Source organism: Polypterus senegalus, chromosome 18 (assembly GCF_016835505.1).
Source record: "Polypterus senegalus isolate Bchr_013 chromosome 18, ASM1683550v1, whole genome shotgun sequence".
Lineage (NCBI taxonomy): Eukaryota > Metazoa > Chordata > Cladistia > Polypteriformes > Polypteridae > Polypterus > Polypterus senegalus.
This window is the reverse complement of record NC_053171.1, coordinates 95,718-113,411: the sequence shown is the minus strand read 5'-3', so window position 1 is coordinate 113,411 and position 17,694 is coordinate 95,718.

The window sequence follows — 17,694 nt, the reverse complement described above, 5'->3', positions numbered from 1 at the left end:
GCCTAGAAATGAATTTTAGCATTGTAATGTTATTGTAATGAGGTGAGAATTTTGCGGGTCTACTGCATTGTTTTCGTTTCTGATTATGTCTGATTTCGATACGCTAATTTACATTTTGAATTATCCTAATTGGTAGAGGAAAATGTTTATTGAACAAACCTAACATTAAAGATCAGGGGCTTCATATATAAAGGGTGCATATGGACAAAAACTTTGCATATGGCCATTTCCACGCTCACTTCACGATAAAAAACTTTAAAATCTGAACTTGGTGTAAAGCTACGCAAATTTTCATGGCAGCCTCAGACCACACATAAACACGTTTCTGCTCGGTTTTGCAAACTGGTGGCACCCAGCATTAAAGCAGTGCTACTGTTCTTTTTTAGATTTGCATCTGCGATGCAGGCTTTACCTAATACACTGAAATTGATTACATATCATTTACAAATTTGAGACACTTTATTGTAATCATTCTGTAACAAAATAATGATGTATGGTATGGCCAATCTGTACCAACTACCATGGCTGTTTTAACGTTGTTAGAAGACATTGTAAATGTAAGAATTTAAAGAGAGTGTGGATTCATAGTAATTTCTTGTCCCACGATGATGACTGACTTCTAAGTCAATTTAGATTTACCAAGAGCTTTCAACTTGGAGCTGTGGGCTTTTAGAATACTAGAATGTACACTTGATATCATTTTTAAAATGAAATACATTAAAGTATGTATATTACATTTTACATATAAATGATTAATTTCATTTAAATAATGTATACTGTTAATAATGAAACATGTGGTGCCACGAAAGCGTTGCTGCCTTGCAGTAAGTGGGTCACATCTCAGCTGTTCCTGGCCTGGAGTTTGTATGTTTTCCTGGTGGGTTTCCCTGAGTCCTTCAGTTGCCTTCCAAACACATGCAGGTCAGGGAATTTGGTGATGCTAAATTGACGTTACTAGTGTATATGTGTGCTTGTATTCACCCTGCAATGAGCTGGCGCCCCATCCCGGAATTATTCCTGCCTCTTGCTCGATGTTTGCTGGAACCGGCGCAATCCTAAAAGCATTTTTGCATTTCATCGTGAAAATGATATCAAGTATACATCTTAGTATTCTAAAATGTCCAGAGAGCTGTAATATTATGAAAGTTATGTATTCTGTGTGGTGATCACTGCCTGTGCACTCCATTCAGTGTAAGAGAAAGCCCATTTAAGAAGCACATAGCGATAAATGACTGTATTTGGGAACACTTAGAATACAAAGCATTTAACGTGCTATCTTAGTTATGATGGGGTTTGAGAAACTGTAGTAAATTAAATATTTATTTTAAGATGAAGTTTACGTAACTTTTACTAAATTCATGAGGCCTGGAATTATGGAAGAGAAAAATTTATATATTAGCATAAATTGCCATAAAAGTAATTAAAAGCTTCTGAAACATTAGATTAAGCATAAATTAGAATGTTAAGCAAATAAGTCAAGCAAAGGGTTAACTAAAAATCAGTCATAATGTTATTTTTTAAGCTTGAAGCAGAATTGCTAGTGTGGGAAAGGAAAGACAAAACAGGATAAGAATGACGCATAGAAACTGCCTAGGACAGGGGAAGGAGGGGTGTGTGTGCACCTGTGTTCAGCAAGTTAGGAAGCTAAGAAACGATATGGCCTTGTTAGGCATGTGAGAAACCAGCTGGAGTGGTGAATCAGCAGAAAGAAAGCAAAAGGCTTTGCTATAAACAAGGTCAATATGATGTAATACATGAAAGTGAAATTTGTATATTCAGGCACTAGCATAAATAAATATAGAGAATATATTAGAATTAACTTTAGCGCAGAAATTAAGGCAAGTTAAGCATACCGAGCAAATGATTAAATATAGGCATATGCCATATTTCTTTTCAATTAAAGCTTAGCTTTAGGCATCAAACAAACCAGCTCAAAAGTCAGAGAAAGAGGAAGTAACGAGAGGAAAGCCCATAAATGGAAGAGAGAGAGAATGTCTGTACCAGCCTTGGCCAGTGAAAGAAATAAGCAAAAACAAAAACTAGAAATGGACAATAGACAGTGAAATAACAGAGGACAGCTGCAGGGAAAGTCAGGAGATAATGATGCTTCCCATGAGAATCCGAGGTATTGGCCGGACAGGTGCAGAGGGGAGTCAGAGAAAAACAGCAAATGAGCTAATTGAGCGAGGTCGGAGTGATAAGAAATTATTATATAAACTTTGATTACTGAACTGTTCAGGGCTCAGCTCAATTTGGCCATATTGGGTTGAATCCGTGTTATTATTGTTGTTTTATTGCAATAAAGCTTTAAACTCTGTTTGCCTATCCTGAGTCCTAATAGCCTTTATTTTCAGGTAAAAAGCCTCTTGGTGACAATTTTTCACCACGACAGAACGTTTTCAGAGACAGCATTGCAGAAATCACACCTTCACAATTTGTTCCTTTCACATGCACAGTATGTATTGTTGCAGGTTTGGGAAAATATGTCAGTCAACAATTTTAGCTTTTTAATCAACTTGTTTCAAATGAAAGACTAATAATGTCAATATAGACAATTTCTTTTCTTCAATATGACCCTATTTTTTTTTTTCTCCTCTGTGGCCTTAATATGTTTCCATATGACACTCGGACTATGGGCTACGACTTGCCTTTTCACGTTGACTTTGCTATCTGACCATTTCTTTTTAATTTTAGGCACTTGTAACTTTCTGAACTTCAACTTTTCAGTGCATTTGCCACTCTGTGCAAGTCCATTAGTTTCCTTTTTTTTGTTTATGCTACCATTTAAGGCACCAAATAGTACTGTATGTTTATCTTTGCTCCAACTTCACTAAACAGGATCTCCTTTTCACATTCGCTGAAATTCTTCTTTTTTACACATGCTTTTGCCATTGTCTTTTTAAAAAAACACTGCACAGAAGGAGCTATTTATACTGATTTGCATATTCAAATAGGTTTGATTCAGGGAGGAGTCAGGGTGAAGCTGTAGGCATGTGCAAGTGCTTTAAAATGATTGATTAAAGGGAAAGTGTGTAGAACTGAATATTTTTGTGTGTACGCACATTTCTAGTTTTGTCCGTATGCCATGTTTTAGTATGAATTCTATGCAAGGCGTTATACGTGAGGCCACAGGTAATGTGTGTTTGCCTTAACTTGTCAGCCTGTTCTTCCACATCTGCCTTTTTTGGGACAGTTCTGATGCAATAGGAAGGTTCGGTGTGTTATTTTCTTCCCAATCTTTCCACTGAATGTTATTTTACTGTTTTGTTTATAAAAAAAAAAAAGAAATATCACAGTAATATAAATGAAGATCACTTAAATGATCTGCCAATCGCAAACGTGATACTTTAATCATAAAACTATGGTCTGTAATGCAATAATGTGTTAATACTTCTGTCACCTCGCAGTAAAGCAGCTCATAAATTAGTCATAAATATCAAACTTATGTAGCAGATGGTGTGCATCCATTTAACACATACCTTCTGGTTATATGCTGCCATTAATCTGTAACCTAATTAATTTCTACCAAAAAGGAAAAAGAAAAAAAAACAATAGACACAGAGGAACGAGTTGCTTATATTGTGCTATATTAATAATGGCTATCTCTATGTGTTTTTTCAGAAGAATGCTTTGTTTCAGATTATAGCTCTGAACTGACCCAAGCTTTCCCTTGATGAAGTAAATGGATGAATGAAAGCCTTTCTACGCTGATATTTATCTCTATTTTTTATTTCTTGTCTCAAGAATGAGGGTTCAAATCCATCAGGTTTGGGGCAGACACCCGTATATTGTTCCAAGGCTGCAAAATTGGGTTAACTTGAACAGAGATGTCCACAGATCCAAGTCCAAGCCAGAACTGAAAGCATTGTATTAAAGATGTAGACTTTATTAGCCAGTATAGGAAACAACGTCATTGGCATCGGAACTGGAAGTAATAACATCAGAGGCACTGGAACTGGAAGTGACGTTGTCAGAGGTGCTGGAACCGGGTGGGATTTCTTGAGAATGGTCTGCAAGGAACTGAGAAAGAGAGCCAGTGCACACCACCGCCACCCGGTCAGGTGTAGAATTACTATTACTAAGGTCCTTTAGCTGTCTCCTACTTGCATGTGTGTGACACTCTATTATTTATTTCTATTATCTCTATTAATCCAAATTATGGATTTTATGTTTCTCATTGATAAGTCAGCATAAATTCTGCAAAGTCCTAAAAATATAGATTTTCAAAAATAGTCACTTTATTTGTAGATTGAGTTTATATTTGTGTGCTTGATAAAGTGCATACTGTTGATATGCTCTGTGAAAAAAAATAAATAAACATTTGATGCTTTTTATAGATAGCGTAGTTTCTCTTCACTTTCAGCCACAGACTCATGGTGTGCTAAGAAGTTCCTCTGGGGGTCTTTTCTGCTCACTGCCATCAGGCAATTCAATGCTTCCTCCGAATATACTTGTTGTCACAGACCCCGGCCAGGACACCTTTTCTCTGGGAGGACTGGGGGAGCAAGCCTGGTCAGGACAGAACTTTCCCTGGAACTCTAGATGAGCCCTGGAAAGCAGCTCTTCTGCTACATCCGGAAGTGCTGCCGGAAATAGGTCATCAAACACCTGCCGCACTTCCAGGTGAGCTATAAAAGGAGTCAGGAGCCAGAGTCGGGAGGAGGGAGACAAAGCTTGGAGGAAGGAGTGGAGGAGAAAAGAGACAAAGAAAAAGTTAAAGAATTGTGTTTGGTGATTCTGCTTGTGTTTGGGACTCAGGTTGTGGGCTTATGGGAACAGGGAAAAGTGAAAAGAAAAGAAAATAGCTTGTGTTTTTATAAGTGTGCCTCCGGTGTCTATCTGTATTGGGTTAGGCGTGGGCATAGCACCATCTATTGTAACACTTGTTAAATTCATTTTAAAATATCTGCACATTATACATTTAATAATTTGTACTTTTATATAGTCATTTTTTATTGATTGATTGATTGATAGGCTATATTATTTGTCCTTTAAGTCTGTATCTTTGTTTCTTATGTTTATGCTGCTGTATGCATCTGAATTTTCCCTCGGGATTAATAAAGTTTATCTAATCTAATATTCTAAATTTTAGTGGTTTATTATTTTTTTGTGGCAAAAATGCCTGTTGTGATGAAAATTTGATAAATATTTTGTATGTCTTTATTTGTAACTTAGACTAAGCAATGTAATATTAGTCAGTTAATCAGTCTCCAACCTGCTATATCCTAACACAAGGTTATGGAGGGTTAACACAGGGCGCAAGGCAGGAACAAATCCCGGGCAGAGCGCCATCCCACCGCAGGGCACACACCCACACCAATCACACACCAGGGACAATTTAGGACGACCAAAACACTGCTGAAAACACATTACTTTAACATGGCCTTTTTATAACTTCACTTTAACTTAATACTGATACTCTGTATGTTCAATTCTTCATAATAACTATTCACAGTGGCTCCAAAATCCATACTGACCCCTACTCTCTCTTCTGTTTCTTTTTCCGGTTTCTTTGTGGTGGCGGCCTGCGCCACCACCACCCACTCAAAGCATCATGATGCACCAACATTGATGGACTGAAAGCCAGAAGTCTACGTGACCATCATCATCTGGTCCTTCCATGAAAACCCTAAATACAAAGAGGACTGTTTGACTTATGTTAGGTAGATTGCCCAGAGGGGACTGGGCGGTCTCTTGGTCTGGAACCCCTACAGATTTTATTTTTTACTCCAGCCTTTGGAGTTTTTTTTTTTTCTGTCCACCCTGGCCATCGGACCTTACTCTTATTCTATGTTAATTAATGTTGACTTATGTTTATTTTTTATTGTGTCTTCTATTTTTCTATTCATTTTGTAAAGCAAGCTATATCACGCTTTGACTTTCGTGGCTTCACTCTATCACGATTTTTTTCTCATACACGCTTACGTCACTACGCATGTGCTTTCTGAGAACTTTTATCTAAGCCCTACGATGGCTCCTAAACGTGCTGCTTTTTCTAAGCCTTCTGACTATAAAACTAAGCGCCGGAGGAAGATGCTTACTATCCAGGAGAAGGTGAAACTCTTGGATATGTTTAAAGATGGCAATACCCTACAAAAGCCTCCTCAAGCATATGAAAAGACAGTGCTAGCAACTGCCTATCAAGATGTTCTTCAGCCGCGCACCCAGATACCCACTGCCTACTCCTAGTACTCCTTCAGTGGAAGAAGACAACAACGCACCTGCTGAAGATACTGCACCACCTCTGGAGACTCTCCTACTGAGGTCGTGCCTTCATAGGTTAGTGGTTGTGTGTAAGAACTGTGTGTGTTTGTGTGCAATTAAATGTACAGTACAATAATCTACTATATAAAAGAGTTCAGGATTGTCCTTCCGTCCCATGAGTGCAAAGCGTAGCGGTATTCCGCTTATTACAGACTTACTACTTGCGGCTTGATGTACGAAGCGACGCGATGTGAGCAGAGTTCTGGTCCTCTCATCGTTCCGTTGCTTTTGTGAGCGATGCGCTGGAAAAATAGACAAAATTATGTCTCTGGAAATAATTAATGTTGATGGAGTACAAATGCTTCACCGCGTAGTACATATCAGGGGAGATGGTGCTTGCTTATTCTCATCTATAGCTTATTTAGTGCATGAAACTCCGTCTATAGCAGTACAGAGCTGACATTGTATGACTTTGGACAGGCACTTGAGTGGATAAAAAAAAAAACGTAGGTTTTCGGGAGATGTTATGAATGGGCACTTTGATATTCTCATTCCCTACACTTACATGCCTGATGTACACATGGAGTGCACAAAAACTGAGGATAAAAGTCGGTCGCCTTAAAAGGCGCCTAGTAATATTTGTAACGTCTAATATGTCTTATGTTCTCTTATTTTGTCTAATATATTGGGTAATACTAGTGTAATGGTGACTAAAGGGTGTTATTTCATGTCTAGAGGGCTCTAATAATGTTAAAAAAACATATTTAGAAGGTCGTAAACAGGTTTTCTATATTCTAACTGCGAAAATATTCGATTTATAAATAAAGAATCCTACTTCGCGAAAATTCATTTATTACGGTAGAGTCTGGAACGGATTAACCGTGATAAACGAGGGTTCACTGTAATGCCTGCTGACACTTTAGTAGAAGGGAGCTGAGTTTACCTCTGTTACAGCGCGTCTAAGTGAAAACATCAGTGTCAGATGCAGGGGTGGGGTGTGTTTGGGCTCATGAACGTGGCTGAGATAATAAAACTGACTAAAAAAAAAAAAAAAAAAACAAAGATAACCTTTACAAGTATCATAAATTACAACAGCTGTTACAGACTTTATTCTAAAATAGTAAGACTAAGAGCAGTTTACTTCTCAAAACAGAGTGGTGCAGGATTGAACTCACAACCTTTGGATTCCCAGTCGGCAGTTGATTCTATTGCACCACAGAGGCAGTCATAATAAACAGGTGTCAATGTCGCATGTTAAGGCGGCTTTTTGTTTCTGCAGTTATATTTTTGAATAAAAGTGCAATTGTTGTGTTAGATTTGTATCTTTTGTGAAAGTATTTCTTTGATACTCTTTGTAATTTTACGACAGGGTTGGGATGAAGTGCCTCAAACAAGTTTGGCCAATATTTCTCTGCAGGACTTCCAGTCAACCCCGACAGGAAAGCCAGGCTGCCTAACTGCTAAGTTTTACCTTAACATATGGTTTGGAGGGCAGGTGTGAAGATGTTCTGTGCCCCATTGGTCTGAAGTATGGGCATTTGCAATTGGCTTGTATCAGAAGCCTTTAAGTACCATGATGCCCTATTGGCTGTAGGGGTTGGACAGAAAACCTATAAATTTGCTTGCTTTACCTCACTCTCTTTCTTACCAAGCTGATGAAAGAGCATCTCACACCATGAACTGAAAAGGACAACACGATGAAGAGCACAGCTCGGCAGCCATATTGAGACAGGCATGCGGCCTGTTCTGAAGAAAGCTGATTACAAATGATGCCTTAACTGGAGACATTTTAAATAACAAACAAGTCTGTGTGCTGCCTGAAATTACACATCAGCATTTATCAGGTTGTATGGTTACCAATATTCAAATGTACTTTTCATATTGTTATTATTTATGAATATTATCAATAATACATTATTTAAACTGTAACTTGACTCCTGCTTGTCTTTTACTACACCTAATTGCCTGAGGTTATACATGTAGAAGGGAAGGTGGGGAGATGTTATAAAGTACAATACCTTATAAACAGTGGAAAGTCTGTGAGATTTGAGGCATTCTGACAAAGGCTACACATTAATAATATAAAAGAGGAAAGGAGAGTAATATAATACTCTACCAAGATAAAACATGCCTTATTAGCATAAGTGTAATTCATTTACATTACGCTACTAACTTTTTTGTAAAAAAATATTGCAATCTCCACCCATTTATGTAATGTAAAAGAGAGAAATAAACTGGGCATAACAATACTTTAAATGACATAGATTTGTGTCTTTCACAGTAGTTATAGGTGTTGTTCTCTTCAAAAATTCAGCAAACTGACTGCTTCACCTACATCACATAAGGATGCTTTTTGTGATGACAGGTGGCTATTTAATATGTCAATTACTTTGCTGTAATTGGTTTCTTGTCAATGCGATTTTTAATACTGTGGTTGTGATTAGGGATCAGACATCTTGCTTGATTAATTGAAATGTGAAAATAATTGTTTTAAAACAGTTTTGGGTTCCTGAATGTGAAAAGATTATTCAAGCAAGGTTATTTAGTTCTATCTAATAGCTGCTGTAAGTTGTCCAACTTTCTTCTCCAAATACCTTCTAAAAATTCCAGGTTTCTGCTTTAATCGTGGAGTTTTGTTTTACAAAGCAGAGCTTTGTGCCTTCAATGCAAATGCAGCTGTTCTTAATTTCCATGGGTGTCCTCAAGTACAGTATGTGATGCACTATTTAACTAAAAAGAACTTTGCAAGATGCATCTGAATTAATTTTGCTCAGGAATAAATATATTTATTTCCCGAACTGCACATATCAGAATGTGACTTTTAGTCTCTGGATGCAGTTAATTGCTTTTCTCTGAACATCTTTTAATATTTTCTGTGCATCATGAATCCAGATGTGATCTTACTGGCTCATAATAAAGTCTAAGCATAATTTCTCTTGATTTATATTCAACAGTTTTTACAACTTAATCTAATTGTGTATTTCCCTTTGTAAATACTTCTGCACATTATCTAGTTGATGAGAATGTTACATCCACAGCATTGCTTCTTACCTCTCCTGGTTTGCATTTCTCCACATTACTCTGCACTTTCTAGATGCTAGACCAGTTTTGGAGCTGTCTGTGTCTTATTTTTTTTTTTTTTGTTGCCCTCTCATCAGTATTTGCTGTCTCTGAAATGTTTTGTTACCCGTGAATTTCACGAATTTGCTAGATATGTTTTGTGACCATTAGTGGGTGTACCTGCACCCCAAACACCCAGACGCAACCAAACTATACAGTCACAGATTCAAGAAAGGGTATTTTTATTAAACAAAATATATTTTACAGGGTTTTATTCACCGGGAAAATCTGACACAATTCCCATTCTTTCTTCTTCCACCTCCATTCTCTTCCAAGCAAGCCTCTCAACTTCGACCACCAGATGAGGCAGAGTGGCTGCTACATCTGGTGCATCAGGATTTCTGCTTGTAAGCACTTCTGTGTCCAGTGGAACCTCTCCCTAAAAAGGAAGCTTGCTCCCAGCAGCTCCCCCTAGAGGCACCTAAAAACCCCAACAGGGCTGCCCAGCAACACTATAACTCCTGTCTAACCCTGTGTGTGTCCAGACGGGAGCCATACCAGAGGGATACCACAACCTGGTGTACTGGGGATCACATAGTCCCAGGAGGCAATCGCCATCTGTACCTCCTTCATAATGGCCTCACCACTATGCAACCCAGGCAGGATGCCCGTCCATCCATATACTTCCATTAAGATGGCTTTCTGGCTGGTTAAGGAACCGTACAAATGACAGTTAAAATCTATGCTATTAATGCAAAGTAGAAAGAGTAACAGTCCAAAGAGAACCACGAGGGACTGACAACCTCACCCTATATTGAGCAGTCTTCTCTTATTGGTAATCTTTGTCTACAGTTTCGTAACCAAGTTGAAAACCAGTTAGACAAACTGAAATCATAACACCATCCTGCAAAGTCACACACTCCAGGCAACAGAGTTTGAGAGACCTGGTCCAAAGGTCAATATCTTTTTTGTTCACCACAACTTTGTAAATGTATCCTAACCTTTGTATATAATGTCTAAACCTTAAACAGATGTTGATGGAGTAGAAATTATTTTTGAGGAGTGTGATGCTCTTCTTTCCCCTCCTTCAGTCATGTTCAGTCTTTTTTTCTTTACCCATTTACATTTTGCTGAGATCCTAAATGGACAGCTAGGAAACAATGTCGTTGTGTCACATTCAATTCAGGTTATCACAACATCCATCCATCTGTCTATCCAAGTTCTAAACCTGAATTTCTGTTGCAAGTCAGTGGCAGCTGAAGCCTATTCTGCCAACATATACAGTACAAGGCATGATGGGATATTAATTCATCATAGGGGCATGCTGACACTCTGTGAGCCATTGTAAAGACACTAAATGACTAAAAGTAGACAAACATGAAATACTGGAAGAAAACAGAGTCTTCAGAGAAATTCTCAATGGATAACAACTCTCACTACCTCCATGCCACCCTGATAAATACGAATATTGTCAGATGCATTATAAATATATTACACAGAGAAAATAAAAATACTGCATGAGTCATTCATTAATTATGGCTTTCTTTCAGAGAGGAGTGTTGTCAGCGGTCATTTCCTGAAAACAACTGAACTGCTGAAATTCTTGTCTTTTATGTCTGCGGTGTTCATGTCTGCATGAGAACGAGCAGCATGCAGACCTGTGAATTTATTGTTCTGAATTGAAAGTATGGTCATTGGTTTTATATCTTTAGACTAAAACCTTGGTTTACCAGATTTAATGTTAAAGTTTATACTTGTTGATTTGAATTTGAGACACAAAAGATGGATTACAGGTTAAAAATGAAAACCTAGTTTTTTCACTTCTCATAAAAACTGATTTGGTTATAAGAAGGAAAGGTTGTCAATGATATAAAAAAAGTTATCATATGGGTGTAAGAGAGAAATCATTAAACAAGAAAAAGGTTAGGGACAATACTTTTGCTGTACTAAACTTTAGGATTAACTGAATTTTACAAACACCATGTGTAACTACTGTAGTACATTAGAATTTTTATTTGATGTCCAGCACACTGAGCATGTTAGGCTAAATGAAAAATTAGCACATAATCTCCAATTGCAGTCGTTCTCATCCGATTTTTGACAGTCCCGGTGCTTCAACACTGTTTTTCTCCTTGTTTTATTATGATCATTTGTGCTGTACATTGGGTGACCATTTTATTGGGTAAACATATGTAACCAGTAACGGCGGACTGCACAATAACGTGCAGTGAATACACTTGACTTAGAGTTTTCATCCTCTTTCTCTGTATATTCAGCATTTGTTTGCTCAGAGGTTGATGTGCTTGCTGCTTCCTGAGCAGTTCATTTCCTCTGTCTGTAGCGGCCCACTTCTTTTCTTCTTCTGTCCGAATCTTTTTGTGTTAAAACTGATTAAGTCAGTTTTTGTGTTGCAATTACTAAGTACGTTTTTCTTAATTTTTCACTTAAGCTGGCAACTAAGTCTTCAATCTGCCTCAAGAATGATTTAAGATATGAAAAGGTAGGGGAAGTGACGGCGAAGGTGGTAGGGATGAGAACAGTTGCCCTAACTCCGAGAGTTGATTCTACAATAAATTTAAAGAAAAATAAAAAGAATAATAAAAATCATCATCCTGACGGGGGACAGTAGAGATCACGTAGTATATGTGTGCAAAATTTCAGGTCAATAGGTCAAATGGTTTGTAAGCTACAGGTGATTTAAAATCCTGGACAAACAAATGAACAGCCACGGTAGTGTATTATACAAGAAGATTGCTAATCAATGTTGTTAAGGTAATATTATTTAACGATATAGCACCCCTTCATAGAAGTATAAAAATAATGTTCCATGTCATAAAGTTAAAGAAATGTGGAACGATTCTAGAATGATGAAAAAGTGAATTTAGTTTCACATAGTGGCTTACCAAAATTATCCTTTAAGGAGGATTATGGATGATATTTAATGAAGTTAAAGAACAGCAAGTTCTTTTATTTCATTATACTTCTGATTTCTGTTACAGTTAATGTGTATAAACCACAGAAAGACAAAGAGTTAGTAGAGACAGGAGTCATAGCTGGCATATATACAAAAATAAAACTTTCAAATTGGAAAAGTGAAGTCTTGTAAGATTAAAGGTCACAATTTTAAATGCTAAAACGGTCATTTTCTAGACTTTCCACATGTATAAAAGTAAAGCCATTGAACTATTGATTATGTTCATGCTTACAAACCTTGTGAACATGTGCTGATATGGTCTGTCGAAATGACATTGGACAGAGATGGGTTAAGGTGTTCACATTGGACCTGACAAGTTTTTAAAAGTCAGACGCTTACAAGGAAAAGTAGAATGAAGGATAAGCAAGAAGAACAACACCACCAAGAAGACCTATGTCAAGAGACTCAGCAATGTAACCTTTAGAGACTGAACGCCACACTTATTGGGTGTGTGAGCCAGCATCATCCATGACAGCTCCTGAAATATCCAGGTATGGCAATATTTCACATCAATTTGTTTTTTCTTCTGCTTTTATCACATTGGAAATATTTACGAATGTTAAAGACTATAATGGCTGAATAAATATTTATTGCCTGCTGCCCTTACTTGCATTAGTATTTGGTCTATCTTGATGCTTGGGGAAAAAATGAATAAAGAAGAGATGTCCTCTAATAGGGAAAGTGAAGCACAGTAACAGCCATTATGAATCCGAAGTTTCAGGTTTAAGTGTATTGAGGCTGCGTCTCCTTCTGGGCGAAGTTAGAATATGAATAAGAGAATAAGAGATGGGGTGGAGGACAAATGGTGTAACAAAGAATCTGAACATGGGAATAGCAGAGTCTATGTTTTAGAATAGGGTTGCTCCAAAACCTTCTTACGATATAACATACTTGAATCATCAATGAATTAATCCTACTGTCGTATGCTATAGGAGATACAATTGATTTCATGTGTGTACTCTTCCAAGGGGTATTTACCAATATAGGATTGCAAAAAATGCATAATGAATCTTATGATCAGTGGTTTTTATTCATTTTTTCTGGGCTTTCAATAGATGAAAAATAATAAAGTATGTGTGTATCTAGGGGTTTTGAAACTGTCGGTTTTAGAATGTGATGTTTGCTTTTTTGCGTTCTGAAAAAGTGTATTTATTTTCTTATGTGCACCGCCGTTTCAGAGCATTTGTTTCACTAGTTTTCATGTTGATAGTACACAGAATTCCCCAATCTTGGCAGAGCCTGACAGACCTCGAAGAACAAAATATTGTTGTGGACATGTACAAAATTAAATGCTATTAAAAATGAGACGCTTGCAAGGCTTCAGCCTTTAATGATATGTTTACTTCATTTAACCTCATTACTGTGAATGTCTAAACCCACTTAATATGAACTTTTACAACTGCTCAGTCACTTGCTGTGGTTATTTTAAAAAAGCTAAGGCATGTTCTTTATGACTATATTGTTTATTTCTCTGAATACCTGTGCTTGTTATCACAGTAAAGAAATTCTTTGTTTTTAGAAACACTTAATAAGAAACATAATTTGTATTTGAAAAATATAAATAAATGAGTAACTATCCATCCATCCATTATCCAACCGAACACATGGTCACGGGGGTCTGCTGGAGCCAATTCCAGCCAACACAGGGCACAAGGCAGGAACTAATCCTGGGCAGGGTGCCAACCCACCACAGGACACACACAAACACACCAAGCACACACTAGGGCCAATTTAGAGTCGCCAATCAACCTAACCTGCATGTCTCTGGACTGTGGGAGGAAACCGGAGTACCCGGAGGAAACCCACGCAGACACGGGGAGAACATGCAAACTCCATGCAGGGAGGACCCGGGAAGCGAACCTGGGTCTCCTAACTGCGAGGCAGCAGCGCTACCACTGTGCCACCGTGCTGCCCATGAGTAACTATAAGGATCTAAATATTGTGTATGTTTATAGAGTGTTGTTACATAAAATATTGCTATAATCTATGTCCATTGTACACAGTGTAAAATGATCCAGGCAACACAGGAAAGAGGTATGTGGGCAGCTGCCCGCATACTTGCAGTTGGCTGCCAAATCGTAGCAAAGATGTGGTTCAAACTGGTACAGATCGATCCAAAGAACAATCACTATATGAATACATGGTGCTTATATATATATATATATATGGCAGACGGGAAATTGTGTTTATCAGACAGGATCCAGAAGTGACTTCCTCAGGTCCGGGACTGGAAGTGACGTCCTTGGAACTGGAACCGGAAGTGACGTGATCAGAACTGGATCCGGAAGTGATGCCATTGGACACAAGGGTAATTTCCCCATGATCGGTCTACCAATGGAAAAGAGCAAGGATTAATGCACTCTGCCATCCCCTGGTTTGGTGAGGAATTACCATCTTTTGAGCCTTTTAGCTGCCTCCCATGTGCACATGTGTGACAACAACTACTTAAGGTTTCTAAGCAAAATGCTGTTATTGTGTAATGGTAAAATGGAGTAGTTTGTACCTTGGGGGCTGCAGTCCAATCCTGGTGCACTATGTGAATGTTTGCATAACAGATATATTTTTTATTTTATTAACAAGCGAGTAAGTATATAATATTTTTTTAAATATGATAGTAAAAAGCATGAGCACAGTGTTGAGTTTTTGGTAGGATTACTGTCCTTCTACATTAACAAAAGCTCAACATTTCAAAAAGAATTTGAAAACTTTTTATGTTTACAGGAAGATTTCAGTATGCTATATGTGGCAGCTAAAACAGGAAGATGACTGCATATTTTGCTCCTCAAATAGAAACCTGTATAACAGACTCCTGACACCTTTGTGGTCTTATCAACTACCATAAAATTGCCAATTAGTATTATTTGTCAATTCTTTACTTAAATGCACTTCACAGCTTGATTCCAGTTTGTGTTTTTTACGCAGACTAAAGCAGAATGTGTGAAAAGGAGAGCAAATGTACCTTTGTTTATTGACTTCATTTCACTTCAGTTTATTTACATATAGCATACAACTGAAATGCACCATTACAGACTATCTTACAGAGTATCCCTAATCCAAATTTCCAAAATCCAAAATGTTCTAAAGTTTAAGTGCTAACATGACACCATCTATATTTCCTGTAATGTTTTTTACTGCAGTGCTGATTTGAATGACATTTCATGCAGACAGCTTTATGCATTCTGGGTTTGGGTTGGTAGGGTGGTGTCTGGTCCCCCATGAAGCAAATGAGTGCCACAAAGCTATGACACATAACTGACAACCAGGAACAGAGACAACTTGTTCCTCATTAATTACCATGAGGCTAGGACTTACAATTGATGACTGGAGTTGGGGTCCCCTGAGAAGCAGAGAGTGCCACAAAGTACCATCACTCAGTTGACTACTGGGGATGGGGGAAGTACTGCAATTCAAACTGCTGAATGGCACCCATAATACAAAAAGCACACCCATGGTCAGATTAATAAAACTGAAAATTCTTCAGTGCAAATATGCAAATACAGACCTATACTTTACAATTTTGAGGTTTAATATGTTCTTCAAGTCATTGCATATTCCAATAACAGCTCAGTGATATGAATTATTATACATGTGAGTTGTCATGTAGCTTGTTTGGCTGTATTTCTCTTCTTGAATAAGGGTGTCCCTAAGTTATCACACTATGTATATTCCAAAATCTGAAAATATATGATATCAGAAATACCTGGTCCCAGGCATTTTAGAGATATTCATCATGTAATTTATTATTGAAAAATATCATATACATATATAAGCAAAGTCCTCTCCTCTGTCTCATCCCTTTAATCAATACACCACGTATATGCAGAATCTTCTGAGAATTTCTGCAAGTGACCTGACCTATTGTTATATTTATAGTCTGGGTTTTACAGAATGAAGAGAAAAGCAGACAGGACTGCTCTTTGAGGTGCTCCAGCATTGCTCACGCAGTTCTTGAGCATTACAAATTACAGTCTGCCTGACAGGTAGTCCATTATCCAGGACTCCATAGGCTCATGCACCTGCATATATCTGAGCTTACTGCTTAACAGGGATGGCTGGATGGTATTAAATGCATTGGAGAAATCAAAAAACATCATTCACACAGTACTGCCAGCTTTTCCCAGGTGAAAATAAACCTTGAGGAGCAGACAGACAATTGCATCCTCCACTCCAGTCTTTGCCTGATAGGCAAAACTGTAGTGAGTCCAGGTGGTCTACCACAAGAAAACTCATATAGTCCAGAACCTCAAAGGACCTCATGATGTGAGACGTAAGTGCCACTGGTCTGTAGTCATTAGGTGAAGAGGCGCCTGCCTTCTCTGGAGCAGGAACAATGTATACAGTCGACTCTGTTTAAGTACATGGCCTCCAGACGAGATTGCCACATGCACTTAGGCAGAGCGTGCACTTAATAGGAGTGCAACATGTTAGTACTGAGAGTTGACCATTCAGTTACCCCACCTACTAGCCTAGTCAAATGCAATATAACATTCATTAAAATAGACTATGGTGAAGAATATAGTGGATACATGTTGTCACACAAGTGCAAGTAGGGGGCAGCCAAAGGGCTCAACGCAGCGTGAATGCCACAACCGATGGGATCTGACACAGAATGCTAATGTCTCTCTCTCTTATTCAGCAGGAAAAATGAAGATGATTGGGACACTTACCTTTTGGAACTTGGCTTTGTATCCACATAAATAACAAGCCTTTTCTGGATTCCAGTGATCAAATGCTCCAAGATGACCTCACTTCAGTCTTCCGTCTGTTTTATCTATACATGTCATTTCCTGTGTGCCCGCTATAAATTCTAGACCCATCTATAGACCCATCAGTGACCTACACTATACGGGATGGTGTCCCAAACCTTTATGAGTGCTCCAGTGTTGTTTATATCATCAAAATATATAATACATACATACACACACGTGAACTGTTCAGATATACATGTACTGTACCTGTACATCTTCAGACTCCCCTATTCTTTTTCATTTTCTGTCCAGACTGCTGTTGTTCTGCCAGTCTTGCAATATCGATTCTTTATTCATGTAAATCTGGCTAGGATGAACGTTACAGAGACCTGACCCTCCTTTTTGTCAAGTCTGTTTAAGACATCAACATGTTCAGCCAGAGACAATAATTTTAGCACACGGGATGACTAAGTCGACACCATAGTCAAAAGTCACGATAGCTAACTTATCACAGTTGTAAGGTTAATCCGTAATGTCATTTGTTGATAACAGACTTTTGTTTAACGCATTGGCAGTTCTGGGACATTTACATGTACATAAGAACACGCTGCTAAACTGACTTCAGTGCACACCTAGTAACTGCACTGTAAACGTCGCACGCCGATTACGTCATTTGAGCATATCAATCAATATCATTGTTTGACTAGTGCATGTGAAGAGATTGTGCAGGTAACTGGAGTGAATCTGGCTGGAGAGAATAGCAATGGG